Source organism: Scyliorhinus canicula, chromosome 9, assembly GCF_902713615.1.
Source record: "Scyliorhinus canicula chromosome 9, sScyCan1.1, whole genome shotgun sequence".
NCBI lineage: Eukaryota > Metazoa > Chordata > Chondrichthyes > Carcharhiniformes > Scyliorhinidae > Scyliorhinus > Scyliorhinus canicula.
This window is the reverse complement of record NC_052154.1, coordinates 115,832,441-115,846,049: the sequence shown is the minus strand read 5'-3', so window position 1 is coordinate 115,846,049 and position 13,609 is coordinate 115,832,441.

Below are 13,609 nucleotides of genomic sequence, written 5' to 3'. Positions count from 1 at the left end.
TGGTACAGTTTAAGGTGGTGCACAGGGTGCATATGACTCGGGCGAGAATGAGTGGGTTCTTTCAGGGGGAGCAGATGAGTGTGAGAGGTGTGGGCGGTGGCCAGCGAATCATTCGCACATGTTTTGGGGTTGCGAAAAATTGGGAAGATTCTGGGCGGGAGTGTTCGCGGTCTTAGCCAGGATAGTGGAGGAGGGAGTGGACCCGGACCCTTTGGTGGCGATATTTGGGGTTTCAGAGAAGCCAGAGCTCATGGAGAGGAGGAGGCCGATGTCTTGGCCTTTGTCTCTCTGATTGCACGGCAACAAATTTTGCTGGAGTGGCGGTCGGCAGCGTCACCGGCGGTAGCAGCATGGTTGGGTGACCTGTCTGACTTCCTGCGGTTAGAGAAGATAAAGTATGTGTTAAGGGGCTCAGCAGGGGAGTTTGAGAAAAGGTGGGGGATGTTTGTGACTGTGTTTGAGGAGCTGTTCTTCGAAGGGAGGTGAGGGGTGGGTGATGGGGCGGGGGGTGGAAAAGGAGAAAAATCTGTACAAACTGTATAGTTGGTTGTTAGGAAGAATGTTTCCCGGGGTGCTTATTTGCTGTAACCTACTTTGATACATGTTTGAATAATATGCGTTTTTAAAAAACTAGTTCGCTGACACATAACATGGAAGACTTGAATTTTATGGAAAAATGGAAAATAATCTTAATAATGGTTATGCAACAACAAATTGCTATTATCTAAAAATAATGGTCTTCGAGGAAATTAAGCATATAACATTAGTGAAACCAATTCTGTCATTTCAAACTAACTACATCGGATGAAACAGAATGAAGGCCTTTAAATGAGTTGTCCCTGGGTTTGCATGTATTACCTCCTTTCCTCCCCTGAGCCATGCAGCAATTGATTGGTGGACTAACCAGATGGTTCACTTGAGTAGTGCAGAGGCATCTTTTATTCTTGGGCTGTTTTATCTTCCCTCTCTCCCACCTTCCGTACATGTGTTGGTTTCAGAGGAAGCCCAGGTTCAGATATAAACCAGTACTGGAACTTAGAATGTGGGTTTGTATCACTCGACTCCAAAAGGACAAATATACTTAACAACAAAGCAATGAGTTTCAGCTTTATACCCATTCAAAACTGTGGTATGGAGTATGGAGTTACCTGAATATATTTTCCAGGTAGTCTATTGAAATTTCATTTTTTTCATTTTTAAGTCATAGCAAAAGGTTTAATTTGATCCAAAAAGGCATTAGTCTCAAACGGACACTCGCAACTTAAGGTCACCTCAACTCTTTTTTAAAATTAATTTTACGTGATATGGGCGTCACTGATTAGGCCAACATTTATTGTCAATCTCTAGTTTCCCTTTGGTGATGGTGATGAATCTAGGGCTACTCGCCCATTGAAAAGGTGGTGGTGAGCTGCCTTCTTGAACTGCTGCAGTCCCTGAAGTGTAGGTACACACAGAGTGCTGCCTGGAACTACACATCAGGGACTGCAGCAGTTCAAGAAGGCAACACACCACCACCTTCTCACTGGGCGATAAATGCTGATCACGACAGGAATGCCCACATCCCGCAAAATATAACCACAATAAAAGCTACAAACTAAAATAAAGAGCGGTCATTAATGAGGATTGTAGAAAGTTTTGGTTTCTGTCTTAATTTATCCGCAAAAGAGTCTTGACACCTTGTTGAATATTTTGCGGCCTCAGTTAATTATTGAATTCCTACCATACTGTCTATCCTATAACTTCACCAATGAATGCCACAGGTAGAATCTATTTTTTTCTGGCCTTTTATTTGTGAAAAAAATTTTGAAATTTATTCTCAGCAACCCACTATTGTTATCCAAGTTCAATCAACTAAAAACTGAACTGGATGGCCCTATTAATAATTCCTGCAGGGATGAAAAGCCTCGAAGAAGGGATGGTTAAAGCTTTCTTGGCTTAATTACTTCTCAATTACTAATTACTCAATTACCTGTACCTCACAATTGTCTAGCACCAGTAAATTGGCAGCATGGCGTAAGCTCAGCTCGATCAGAGAACTCTCATCTCTTGAGTTAGAGACTTTAGTGCGCTACTGAGGGAACACTGTATTGTTGGGGTTGCTGCTTTGTGGAAAATTCAATAGATACATGCTCTATCTACTCATCAAGACAGCAAACATAACCCAAGACTTTAAGAAAGGAGGAAAAGAGAAAACAGGGTGCTATCGGCCAATTAGCCTGACATCAGTAGTGGGAAAAGCAGGAATCTATTGTAAGAAATGTGATAACAGGGCAGTTTCTTTAGCATTTCCTCTCATACATGTTTTCCCTTTGGAGAATAGTGGGGAAGTGGTGGGATGTGTTGAACCATGTTGTGAGTGCTCCTTCTACAGCCAAAAAGCCCTGGCATTGGATGTGAACCAGGAACATCTGCTCCAGAGGTAGAGACACCACAACAGTGCCACTGAAATCCCATAGCACAGTGCATTTTCATCATTCGAAAAGATCATGGCTGATTACATTATCTAGTCATTCTCTCTTTATAGTTGGTGGGGAGTATTTGTCTGCTGTGTTTCCCACATTACAAAGTACTTCATTGGTTGCAAAGCACTTTGAGGTTTACAGTGTTTGTGAAAAGTGCGTTATTAATGCAAACCCTTTATTTTTTCTTTAACCCCACTTTCCCTAACAGCATCTTTGATGTGATAGGAAGGTTGGTTCGATATGGACTGCACTCAATGCAGGGAAGTTAGAAACAGACGTCTAACACTGGAGAAGATCCAACACTGTTTTATTCAACTATGGAACTGCTATACATATTCAGCTGTGGGTCGACATTATACTGAACTGACTGGAGACCTTGTATTAGCCTGACCAGACTTACTAGCTACCGCATGGTGTTTGCACTGTCTAGCTTGTGGACTCTGACTGTCTCAGTAGCTGGGCCCTGAGAGAGCGGGAAACCTAGTGCCCTCTGGCTTTATAGCGGTAGTGTCCTGACTGGTGATTGGCTGTACTGTGTTGTATGCTTACTGGTCATCCTATGTGTCAATCACTGCCTGTCTGCATCTCATTATATACATGAGAGGATATTATGACAATCTTCACATTATGCCAACTAGAAGAGCGTGACATGCTGGTCAAGCACATAGTTCCTGTAACAGCCCCATATGGCCAGTATGGAAACCCAACAGGACTTCGTGACTGACAGTCAATTACAGGAAGGCCAAACAGTGTATTGATCAAAAGGCCCTTTGGTCGCCGACCCTTCCACCATTTTTAATGCCCTAACGTTGGAACATAAATGGCTCTCGGTCATAAATCTGGCCAATGGATTTGGTCGGTGCCATTGACACCTGAGGTTCATCCAGAGTTCACCTTTACCGTCCAACAGCAACAGTACACCTGGACACGACTACAGCAGGGTTTTCACCACAGCCCTATGGTATTTCACATGGCCTTACAAAACCATTGGAGAGAGTTACCTATCATGCCCTCCATGGATATCCAGTACGTGGATGATATTCTATTGGCATCCAGCATGGAAGAACAATAGGAACAAGACCTACATACCATGCTTGACCACCTCTACCTGAGAGGACATAAAGCCAGTATCGCTAAGGCACAAATTGCCCAAGAAGATCTTGTGTACCTGGCTAAAAGATTTGAGAAGGAAAGAGAGAACTTATCCAGGATTTGGGCTGCCAAACAGCCCACTACTATCCAAGAACTCAGGTCCTTTTTGGATTTGTGTGACTTTAACCGGAATTGGATCGACTCCTACACACAGCCATTGAATGACCTCTTAAAGGGAAAGCGGAATCCAAGAAGTTGGTGCCCTTACAGGAGAAGAACAAGAGGCCTTTGCGAATCTAAAAAAGACTTTGTGTTCAGCACTGGCTCTAGGAATCCCCAATGATGGGAATGGAATGGGAAGGGAGAAGAGGATTTCTCCCTACCGCTGGTACACCTATCCAAAATGGGAAGGAGTTATGAGACTCACTAGAAGCTACACAACTGCCCCCGCGAAATGTCCATTTTGAAGTGAAAGGCCAATACGAAGGAAAATATCACAGAAGCTCAAGGAAACGCCCTAGCCGACCAGGAAGTCAAAGAAGCCGCCTCACAAGGCGCTTCCTCAGGGGAACCAACACAGACATGCAGATTGGGAGCAATCAGTCTGACTCGAGACCGACATACAATGCAAGGCAAGTGCTCTCGAGAGGAAAAATTGACATGGATTGAGGCAGAAATTAAGCTATGTGGTGATGACATCTGGAGGCAAAGAGGTACTGACAAGCCCTTTTAATCCCAACAGATTCACTCATGGGGGCAGCTTGCCCCGCAACAAATGACGGCACATTTCTAGAAAAGCAGGTGGGGTCGGGGATTCAAGAAACACTCCCAGTTGGTAGCAAACCGCTGTGTGGTCTGCCAGAAAGATAATCCCAGACCTACCACAGTAATGCTTCAACTGAGGCCCCTGCTTCTGCCAGACTATTGCAGCATTTGCAGGTCAACTATACCTCCCTTCCTCCATGTCAAGGATACACTGATATTTTCACGGTAGTTGGCATGGTCTCACGGTGGGTGGAAGTTGTCCTAGCCAATCATATGCCCAAGGTGCTCTGTAAGGGTTATATTCCCCAATAGGGACTCCCAACCAGCATTGAACCCACTTTACAGGTGCTGTCTGCCAAAAGGTCTGCAGATTACTAAACATTACCTGGGACTTGTGTTGTCCTTATCACCCACAATCATCAGGGCAAGTGAAGCGAATGAACCAAACTCTGAAACAACGACTTGCCAACCATCATCGGGCAGGAATACCATTGCCCCAGACACTACCAATTGTCCTGTGCCATATAAGGGCAACTCTGAATAGAACTATGGGTCTAAGTCCGTTTGAAATTATAAGCGGGTGAGTAGGATCATTACGGGCTTTGTGTGGGCGAATAAGACCCTGCGAGTAAGGAGATCGCTGTTGGAGTGCAGTCGGGGGGGTTGGTGCTGCTGAACTTTCACAACTACTACTTGGTGGCCAATATAGCTTTGATTAAGAAGTGGGTGATGGGGGCGGAGGGCGGCGTGGGAGCAGCTGGAGCCGGCGTCATGTGAAGGTACGAGTCTGGGAGCTTTGATAACGGCTCTTTTGCCGTTCTCGCCGACCCGTTACTCCACAGGTCCAGTGGTGGTGGCGACACTGCAGATCTAGGGACAGTGGAGGAGGTACAAGAAGGTGGAAGGAGCATCTGTCTGGACCCCGATATGCAACAACTACAGGTTTGTCCCGGGTAGGATGGATGGTGGGTTCCAGAGCTGGCAGAGGGCAGGCATCAGAAGGATGGGAGATCTGTTCATAGACGGAAGCTTTCCTAGTTTGAAGGCGCTAGAGGACAAATTTAATCTGTCGCCAGGAAACGCCTTTAAATATCTGCAAGTACGAGCCTTCCTGAAAAAACAGATAGTGGCCTTTCCGACGCTGCCGCCACTGAGGATACAGGACAGGGTGGTCTCCGGCACCTGGGTGAGGGAGGGGAAGGTGTCGGATATCTGCCAGGAACTGCAGGAGGCGGAGGAAACCCCGGTGGAGGAGCTCAAGGGCAAGTGGGAGGAGGAGCTAGGTGAGGGTTGGAAGGGGGTCTGTGGGCAGAGTTGGGCAGGGTTAATTCCTCCTCATCATGTGCCAGGCTCAGTCTAATTCAATTTAAGGTGGTCCACGGGCACACATGACGGCAGCAAGAATGAGCAAGTTTTTTGGGGCAGAAGACAGTTGTATGAGGTGCAAGGGCAGCCCTGCAAACCATGTCCACATGTTTTGGGCATGCCCGGAGCTTAGAGAGTTCTGGCAAGGGTTCGCGAGAGCAATGTCCAAGATGCTTAACACACGGGTGGCGCCGAGTCCAGAGTTAGCGATCTTTGGAGTGTCAGAAGACCCAGGAGTTCAGGGGCGAAAGAGGCCAACGTCTTGGCCTTTGCCTCCCTAGTAGCCCGGAGACGGATTTTATTAATGTGGAGGGACTCGAAGCCTCGAGTGTAGAGACTTGGGTTACCGACATGGTTGGGTTTCTCAGCCTCGAGAAAATAAAGTTTGCCTTAAGAGGGTCTACGCTAGGGTTCTCTTGGAGGTGGCAGCCGTTCGTCGACTTTCTCGTGGAAAATTAAAATGTCAGCAGCAGCAATCTGTAGGGGGGCGTGGGAGGGGTGGGGGCGTGAGTGCTTCATTGGGATAGTGTGGGAAGACTGGGTCGCGTGGGGTAATGTCTATTTAATTGTTATTCTATATTCTCTTTTTACACTATGTTAATATTCACTTTAGTTTGTTTTGTTATTATTGTTTCTATTGTTTTATCATGAAAAATTCTGCAAAACCTTAACAAAAATACTTTAAAAAAAAGAAATTATACCAGGAAGGCCCATGTCTCTGCCAGTAACCATTGATTTGCGAAAAGCCAATTGTCACTTGATGAGTAATGCGTATTGGAATATTGTCAGAATCTAACAAATGCTATTAGATCTGCTTACCAATAGGTATCGGCAGCCCGCCATAAGTGGGACATGATACCATCCCCAGGGTTTGGGTTTATGTGAATAAAATACATAAAGAATCTCTGCATGCCAAGTGGGAAGGACCCTATCAAGTGCCGCTGACCACCCAAACAGCTGTTAAAGTCCAGAGGAAAAAATCTTGGATCTCATGATAAATAAGCACACTGTGATTAAAACTCATATCTGTTGGGGGCAGGGTCAAGGGAAATGCCCATTCGGGGGAACCATAGATTTGAGCCAGGGAAGTGGGATGGAAATTTTCAGAGATGGGAGGAGAAAGGAATTAGGACGCTAAAAGATTTGTATCTTGGGGGTCGGTTTGCAGGATTGAAGGAGCTGGGAGCGAAGTATGGGCTGGAGCAGGGGGGAGATATTTAGATACATGCAGGTTTGAGACTTTGCCAGAAAGGAGATACAGAGCTTCCTGGTGGAGCCGGCCTCCACATTGCTGGAGGGGGTGCTGCCGACAGGGAGACTGGAGAGGGGGGTAGTATTGGCAGTTTAAGGAACTATTTAGGAAGAGGCGAAGGCACCGCTAGAAGGGATCAAGGCAAAGTGGGAGGAAGACTTGGGAGAGGGTATGGAGGAGGGGTTCTGGTGTGAGGTGCTCCGGAGGGTGAACACCTCCACCTCGTGTGCGAGGTTGGGGTTGATACAGCTGAAGGTGGTTTACAGAGCACACCTTAAAAGGGCAAGCTCTTTGAAGGGGTAGAGGATGTGTGTGAACGTTGCAGGTGGGAGAGGGGGGGCTAAACCACATTCATATGTTTTCGTCCTGTCCAAAGCTAGAGAATTACTGGAAGGAGGTTTTTAGGGTGATCTCTAAAGTGGTGCATGTGAACAGACATTACTGGAAGAGTTACTGGACACATGCATCCCAGATAAAGGGAACTGTAGCGACATGTATGAACGACTGATAGAAAGGGCCAACACCGTACTGGACGCAACAAGAAAGAAATGGAAGGAAGACCTGGGGATTGTAATAGGGTGGGGCATCTGGAGCGAAGCACTGCATAGGGTCAACTCCACCTCCACGTGCGCAAGGCTCAGCCTGACACAACTAAAAGTGGTACATAGAGCCCACTTAATGAGCACTTGAATGAGTAGTTTCTTCCCGGAGGTGGAGGATAGATGTGAACAATGCCCGGCCAACCATACCCACATGTTCTGGTCTTGCCCCAGACTTGTTGGGTACTGGACAGCCTTCTTCGAGGCAATGTCAAAGTGGTGGGGATGAGGTTGGAGCCATTCCCGAAAGTTGCTGTCTTCGGGGTTTCAGACCAGCCAGATCTATTCCTGGGGAGGAGGGGCGGACGCCCTTACCTTTGCCTCCCTGATCGCCCGTCGTAGAATCCTGTTCGGCTGGCGGTCAGCAGCACCACCCAAAGCTGCAGACTGGCTGTCCGACCTCTCGGAGTCCCTCCAAATGGAGAAAATCAAATTCGCCATCTGAGGGTCAGACGACGGCTTCCTCAGAACGTGGGAGCCATTCACCCAATTCTTCCGGGACCTGTTTGTGGCCAATGAACAAGCAGAATAATAGCCAAGTAGCCAAGAATCAGGGGAAAGTAGCCAAGGTGTGAGAGGGAGGGATAAACCCGGCACAGGGTGGGGGGGGGGGGGGGGGGGGTGAGGGAGCAGCTAAACCTATGAGAAAAGAAAGACGAACCACAGAAGAAGGGAAGGGGGAAGCGGGGCAGAAGGGGGGAGGGGAGAAGAGGGAAGAGTGAAAGAGTGATGAGACAGGGAACAATAGAGGGGAACCAGAGAGAGGGGGGGGAAGGCGATGGAATGATAACCGGAAGGAGAGCACGGAAAATGACAACAATCTCGCCAAATACAGTAACAGAGAGCAAGGCAAATACGGGCGAAAGATGGGATGAATGACCGAAGCGGAGGTGAACAAGCGAAGACAACGGCAACGAAAATTGCCCGGGAGAAGCAAGCAACAACACCAGATCCATTCTTGTATTGCCCTCTCTGTATTGGACATAACTACTGTAATTGTTTCTCCGGCACCTAAATGTATATGTACCTCCCCAGTTTCTCCCCCCTACCCCACAAACAGATGACTACTTATTTGTTAAACCTAATATTGCTAACTGTACAGAGTTGCTGTTGATGAGCTCGTGTACAATATCCTATCAATTTATTTTATTTATTTTTTTCTCTACTATATATATATATTAATCTGTGTACATAACTGTGAATATACTATGTTCAAAAACCCAATAAAAAACATTTATTAAAAAAAAGTGATACACGTGAAATTGGACCCGGGCCCTCGGGAGGCCATATTCAGGGTGTCAGACCAGCTGGGTTTGGAACCGGGCCCGGAGGCAGATGTTGTAGCCTTCGCCTCGTTGATTACCTGAAGGCAGATCTGTTAGCGTGGAGATCAGCCTCTCCACTCTGTGCTCTGGCGTGGCGGGGGGGGACTTGCTAGAATTCTTGACGCTCGAAAAGGTCAAATTTGAACTGAGGGGAAGGATGGAGGGGTTCTACAATTCATGGGCGTTATTCATTATGCACTTTCGATAATTGGATCACATTGAACATTAGGGGGAGTGGGGCTGGGAGGGTTGAGGGGGGACTGTATGTGTTAATGGTGACTATGGGTGATTCCTAATTCCTTTTTGTCATTTGTTTATGTTAACATGCGGGCTAATGCCTGGGGTGTAGTGGGAGGATGGGATCGTTTCTATTGATATGAGGATTGACATTGCATTCGTTACTGATTATTGTTTATTGTTGGGTGTAAATTTGGGAGAAAAAGTGAAAATGGAGGAGTATTAAAAATACTTTTTTAAAAACTCGGATCTGTTAAAAGGACAATTCTTATTTGCCATTATGATTAACCTTATTGTATATCCGTTGCTTGATTTTAAGTTTGTGCATTCCTTGCTTTCCCTTGACCAACCATACCAGCTATGCCGTGCCAAACAACCTCCATCCACCACCTTGGGGAGTTGGGCAACTGGATGGCTGGGCTCTTTGGGAACCTCATTAGTTCAAGGCTTGATGTTATTCTTCATTATCATTCTTATTCTTTATTGTGTTTTTCTGCTTATTAAGTGTTGTTGTACCTCTCAAGACTTTCTGACCCACCATAGTATATCAGCTTGCCCCATTCCAGCATTGCAGACTGTTCCTAAACAGAGGGACCATCAAAGGCATCTGTGAATGTGTCCCTCTGCGCTATTTTCCCTTGCTTGCTCTTAGTGATTCATTCTCATTTAACTTTCAGAAGTATCAAATGGGGGGCTGTGGGGAAATATTGAAACTGTGGGAAAATATTGAATATTCAGAGTGACACAGCAGTTTTTAAAGCCAAACCACAAATGTGACAATGTAACAATGTAAGCACAGCCACCAGTAAGTTAAATAAATATGTATAAAATGCCTGGTATAAAATGCCTGACATGAAATGGTGGTAAAAAATGTAGAGATGGAATGCCAATCAGAGTCACAACTCAGAATTACTAAGCCAATGGTGAACAAGGGGGCGAGGGGTTAACCAAAAGCATGCATGTTTAAGAAAGCTTGCAGACCTGGTCAAGACAGCAGTGGGCCTCCAGAACAGGCAGTGCCTGGTGGCGATGGAGCATCAGGGGTTAGCTCCGCTTGCACCTCATCGCATGGAGTAGCCCAGGGGCCACCGGACACCCCAAGGGAGGAGGAGGTTATGGGCCCGTGCTGGTGTCTCCCCCAGGAGAGGTGCCGAAACACTGCAGCATCTTGTATTTCCCCCTCCTGTCCCTGGTGCATCTGGTGAGCAGCGTGCAGAACAGGGCGGCACCACTCCTCTTAGTACATCCGAGCAGTAGCCAGGGCACCTGGCCAGGTCGCCCCAGAAGATACCCATCAAAGGGGACCCAGGTCGCAGGACCACCTCCACTCCTGGTGTACCGTTCGTGGATCCATCTAGACATAGCGTTAGGGCCCGCAAGGCCAGAAAGATGGACACCAGCTAAGTTGATACGGGTGCAGGGTGTAGTTTTGTGATAGGGGCTAGGGCATGTATCTGTATATATTACCCTAACATTAAACATCTGTGCATAATGTCAGTGCTCTGTCAGACTGGTGTGAAGGGTGGGATAGTCTAGCCTGGCTGCCGAGGGGGTGCGGGGAGGGGGGGGGGGGGGGAATGGGCTGGCGTTGGGGGTAGGCTTGACCCAGGGGCCGGAGTTCAGCCAGCGCTCACCGCTCCAATGTCCCCCACTCCCCCCCCCCCCCCCCCCCCCCCCCTTCCTCCACCTCTGCCACCCCAGCCACCCCAGGGAATCAATGGGACCGTGTGGTGGAATGGCCAGCTCGGATGCAGAGATCACGCAGGTGGATGGTGGAAAGTGCTACAATGGGCAGGAGTCAGATGTTGTCAAATGATGCAGAGCATCAGAGCTCATTGCAGAGGGGTTGTCATCATCCTCCATCCCATTGACCAACCAGCTGTTACTGCCAACCCAGGGCCCGCACCCATAGTGCAGAAAATATGTATCACAGCAGGAATTGCAGGCGGGGTGTGGTTGGCCGGTGGGGGTGGGTGCTGGGTGTGGGGGTGGGACGTGGTGTCTGTGCCCCTGGCCAATTCCCCCCCCCCCCCACCCAGTCAGTGAGCCTGGAGGCGAGTAGAGTGTCCCATGTGCATGGGCCCTGGCAGACACGTCGAGTGGCCTCACGTGCCAGGGTCGGCCCCATGTCCTTCCCATCCTCGCCCTCCCCCGCATCCCCTAGTCGGACGAAGCCTGCTATTCATCCTCCTCCTCGAGCAAGACGTCCCTCACCTGTGCAGCAGGCTGCCACAATGCGGGCAACCCTCTCTGCATCATACTGGTGGGCCCCTCCAGAGCAGTCCAGGCACCTGAACCACATCTTCAGGAGGCCAAAGCACCGCTCAATCACGCCCCTGGTTGCTGCATGGGCGTCTATGTCACGGGTCTCTGCATTGGTTTGTGATCTCCAGATAGGTGTCATCAGCCACGACCGCAGGGGATAACCCTTGTCATCTGGGAGCCAACCCAGACGCCTTGAAGAGGCCGGGAACCATCAAGTCTGCCAGGATAGAGGCTTCCGGTTGTGGCTATGCGGAGCTAAGTCGCACGTTCGGCAGCTCCCGCCAGGAACAGACTTTTGGGCTCTTTTAAGGGCCCACAGCGGTACTTGCTCGACGGTTCTCGACTGTGGGAAGGTGTTTGCAGCGGATCCCCAATGGTCTATGGTCTTGACCAGGAGTGGGGCCAGCAAAATAGCGGTGGCAGCGCCTAAGAAAAAGCGGGGGAAGAGAATCAAGATGGCGGCCGGCGGAGGCCTCGAGGATTGGAGGTAGTGGGCGCAGGTGCAGCAGGAGACTCTCCAGCGCTGTTTTCAGGAGCTAAAAGTGGAGCTGCTAGACTCGCTGATGGGGAATACGGACAAGCTGTTGGCGACGCAGACAGCCCAGGGGGTGGAGATCCAGGAGCTCCGACAACAAGCCTCCAAAAGAGAGGATGAGGCCGCAGCCCTCGCGGTAAAGGTGGAGATGCACGAGGCGCTCCATAAGAAGTGGCAGGAGCGGTTCGAGGAGATGGAGAACCGGTCGAGGCGGAAAAATGTGTGGATCCTGGGCCTCACGGAGGGGCTGGAAGGGTCAGACCTCGGGGCCTATGTGGTCGCTTTGTTGAACTCGCTGATGGGAGCTGGGTCCTTCCAGGGGCCCCTAGAGCTGGACGGGGCCCACAGAATACTGGTCAGGAGCCCCAAGCCGAATGAGCCGCCACGGGCGGTGCTGTTGCGGTTCCACCGGTTCGTTGACCGAGAGTGCGTGCTTAGGTGGGCCAAGAAGGAGCGGAGCAGCAAGTGGGAGAACACGGTAGTGCGGATCTACCAGGACTGGAGTGCGGGGGTGGCCAAACGGAGGGCCGGGTACAACCGGACGAAGACAGAAAGAGTGTGAAGTTTGGCATGTTACAGCCAGCGCGTCTGTGGGTCACTTACAAGGACCGGCACTTTTATTTTGAGTCCCCGGAGGAGGCGTGGGCCTTTGTGCAGGCCGAGAAGTTGGACTCTGACTGAGGGTCGGGGGTTTGTAAATAACTGAGCTGACTTTTGGTGGGAAGGGTCTCTGTTTTAGGCTCTTTCATGCTGTTTTAAGCTGGTTGTGTGTTGGTTCTTGGGTGGGTGGGGTGCTGTCTTTTTTGCGGGGGCGGGGTCGGGCAGAGGGAAAGCGCGGGCTTTTCTTCTGTTTCCCGCGCTGAGGGTGGATGGGGGGCGGGGTCGGAGCTGAGAAGCGCGGGCTTTTTTCCCGCGCAAGAGCGGGAGGGGGAGGGTCTGCTGATGGGTCTGGGGGAGGAGGAGTAGCCCCACGTTGGGAGGGGTCGGAGGTGTGGCGGGAGCTGCCGTGGTCAGCAGATGTTAGCTGGCTCACGGGAGTGCTACGGAGGGAGTAATGCGGCTGGGATTGGTTCTAGCCTGGAGGAGGGTGGGGGGGGGGGGGGGGGATGGGGGATGGGTACCGGGTTGCTGCTGAAATGGCTAGGAAGGAGCTGGAGTATGCAGGGGGGGCCGGGGTGGGGGTTTGCCGCCGTGGGGAACGGGCCGAGCGGGGGGTGCTGGCCTGGGGCGGGCAGGGGACGGGTTATGGCTAGTCAGCAGGTGAGGGGGGCAGGGAGCCCTCTGATCCGGCTGATAACTTGGAATGTGAGGGGGTTGAATGGGCCGGTTAAACGGGCCCGGGTGTTTATGCACCTGAAGGGGCTGAAGGCGGACGTGGCTATGCTCCAGGAGACGCACCTGAAGGTGGCGGACCAGGTTAGACTGAGGAAGGGCTGGGTAGGCCAGGTGTTTCATTCGGGGCTGGATGCAAAAAATCGGGCGGTGGCGATTCTAATGGGGAAAAGGGTGTTGTTTGAGGCGTCAAAGGTGGTGGCTGACAGTGGAGGGAGGTACGTGATGGTGAGCGGCAGGTTGCAGGGGGAGCTGGTGGTGCTGGTGAATGTCTATGCTCCAAATTGGGACGATGCGGGTTTTATGCGGCGCATGTTGGGCCGCATTCCAGATCTAGAGACAGTGGGCCTGATACTGGGGGGGGACTTTAATACAGTGCT